A 3,278-nucleotide genomic window follows, 5' to 3' on the forward strand; every position below is an offset into this window, starting at 1 on the left:
GCCGGCGCAGGGTAGCAGGAAACTCTCCGCACACTCACTGGACCTGGGCTAGGACTGGGTCTCTGCTCAATTGTTATTTATTGGTTCCTCATTAGTTTTAAGAGGTCTTTGTTTTTGTGTTTATTAGCTACACAGATGTCTTCAAGCTCTGACAGTCAATCTTCAATTTCATTCAAGCATTTTTGCCAGCTTTCAGTGGAATTCTTAAATTCCTGGATATCTCTTTTAATCTGTTTCATACATTCTATTTCTTTTCTGTGTTGTTCATTCAATGTTTCCATTATTTTTCTATTCTAAGAACTTCTACTTTTTTATGTGTCTTCTTTAGTTGTGCTGAACTATTCCTTCATGATTATTCTCATTTCTTTTTTGACCTGAGTGATTATTTCTGATTGTATTTCTCATTGTGTTTCTTCTATGTACTGATAGAGTTGTTTCTTTAAAAAATAATCATCATCATTTAATTATTTATTTATTTGGTACAGGGCCTAGCTATACAGCTCAGATTCACAGTGATCTCCTTGTCTCAGCCTCCCCAGTTCTGGATTACCAACTTGCACCACCACACCCTTTTTCACTGGCTAGCACAGCACACCTGGGTTTCCAGGCTGGTGCCACCTGCCATACCAGGCATCAGACCCTGATCCTTGTGCTTGCCAAGCACACAGTTAGACTGCTGAGCTATATCCCAGCCCCATTTATTTCTTTGCTTCAGTTGCTATTGTTTCAGAAATTTCAGTTGTGTAACATCCATGTTCTTCTATGTCTTTGTCTCCTGGACTTGTTCTGGGAGAGCATGGATCAGAAAATTTCCCATGACAATGGCAGGGCTGGTTGAAGCTCAGCAAAGCTTCTGCACAGGTGGTCCATGTGGACTAGACTCACCACATCCGTGAAGCTGTCTGGTATCCACGTATATTCTGTAATGGTAGAATAGTCCCCCAAATACCCACCAGCTTTCTGTGCCAGTGTTGTGTTAGATAGAACTCACCAGGTCCCTGTAACAGCTAGGTATCCACCTGCATTCAGTAATGGTGCGATAGCCCGCCAACAGCTCCATCAAAGCTTCCATGAAGGTGGTGCACATAGGCTGACTCATTAGTACCCTGTAGCTGCTTGATGTCTGCCTGCATTCTGTGATGATTCAGTAGCCCACCAAGAGGTTCACCACTCTTCTGCACCCATCCTCAATCTACTTTAAATTATTGCTTCAAAACAATCTTAGCAAAGTCTGAGTTAAATGTACACTGGCAATTTCATATCTAAGTATTTCCTCCAAGAAATGCAAGTCTGTACCATATAAATACCTATGTAAGAATGGTCATAGCACCTTCCTTTTTAAGGTCAACCCTGGAAACAGCACAAATAGCCATCAGCAAATGGATACAGGACCAGTTAATGCTGCATCTACAGTAGTATGTTATATCTCCATTACTGACAAAAAGTAGCACATGTGAAACACACCTTGGTTTTACTGCTTGAAGTTCTACCAGAAATACTTATGCTGAATGGTGACAGCCTCATCCTCACTAGAAAAGGCAAACTGTCCACCAGGGACACAAAAAACACATGGTCTTGTTGGGGTAGGAGAAAAGGAGAGGATGACAGTGGCCACAAGAAAGATCCACAAGTGATGTGTGAATGTGTTGTGCTTCTCCACTAGAGTGATGATCTATACAGCCTCACAAAGACTGCAGCTTGCAGTCACCACCTTCTGTGTCCTTATACTGTGTCACAGCACTGAATATTGCATTTGTGATTGAGTTCAGTATCTATGCATGAATTACTATCCATGTGCAACTATTGTTAAACCTGAAAAGAAGCCTCCCTTACAGGCAATCCAAGAGTTATAATGTAAAACTTTTATGTTCATTAAGGGAAAGGATTATGGATGTTTGTGGAACATCACCATAGTCACTATCGGAAGTGAAATGAAACTGAAGTCAACTCAGGAAAGAAAATTGTCCTAAAATCTGACAGGTCTCTAGGTGATGACCCTGAGCACTGCATCATGAGAAAGAATGGGCCCTTCAGATGGAAAAGCATATTTTTCCCTGTGCCTGCTGCATCTTAAGTGTCTACGCACTTGTTGCATTAAAACTTCAAATTCTTCAGGCTAACATCACACACAGCTTTCTATGTTTTCATTGCTGTTTCTAAGGAGCACACAGATCTGTTCCACTCTGGAGTAAAAGGAGCTTTAGGGTCTCCTTACAAGAGAGGAGGCTCAGAATATAGCCCCAGGACATGACCTCACTTCCTTTGTGATAGGTCCACACTGAACTTGGAACCCTAGAGTCACCAGACAGCACAGTCTAGCAACAGCTACCTCCCAAGATTTCCAGGCAGCAGTCTCAGGGCCCTGTATAGGGAAAGTACTTAGGAATGAGTGAAAGGATAAATTACAAGGTCTGAATCCTCCCTGAGACTGTAATGGTAGATAAAATAAATCAGACACACAAGTGGAAATATAATATGGGCTTCTTTTATATGAGAAACTTTTAAATGAAAAGATAGTAAAGTGAGTAAGAAGAAGTAGAAAGGTAGATATTTTCAATGGACTGAGAGCAAGAGATGGAGGAGGGAGAAAAGGAAGAGGAAGGGGAAGTAAAAAGAACCAATAAATGTTGAGTACCTGCACCAACTTACCATGAGCAATGTAAAAATCATGTACCGCAAACCTAATAATAATAAAAATTTAATATGACATTTTGCTCCAATATAATTTGAATGTTTGCATCATAACAATTGCTGTTATTGGAATCCAGATACTTAGCTCAAATCATTCTTTGTTACATACTATCCAGATGTTCTTGAACAAGTTTCTCAAACTTTTTACTTTAAAATTTCTGTGGTTTAGAATGTCAGTGAATATAGTACATTCTACTTCATAGGTTGGAGTTGAATTAAAATAAGATGGAAGGAAAACTATGCTAGATATCAAGTTTGTGTAAATGTGAGTTGTTCTCAGTCTGTTACTGAAAAGTCAGAAAAAAATGTGTTTCCCTGCAATAATGGTATCAAACATGGGTACTGTGGAAATATCTTAATCACTGTAGAGTTCCATTCAATGTCTTCAGTAACAAGCCTAGCCTATACTAATTAGCTTCTATGTAGCAGATTAGAAGTGTTTCATAGGTTATATCACCTCTTTAATACTAATAATTATTCTCTGAGGTCAGAATCATATTCATTGCCATTTTTCAGTGACATAAACTGAGCCATAGACCAATAAAGTAGCCTGTCCTAAGCCCCACAACCAATCACTGACAGAACTG

This window comes from Octodon degus, unplaced genomic scaffold, assembly GCF_000260255.1.
Source record: "Octodon degus isolate 3935 unplaced genomic scaffold, OctDeg1.0 scaffold00399, whole genome shotgun sequence".
Classification (NCBI taxonomy): Eukaryota; Metazoa; Chordata; class Mammalia; order Rodentia; family Octodontidae; genus Octodon; species Octodon degus.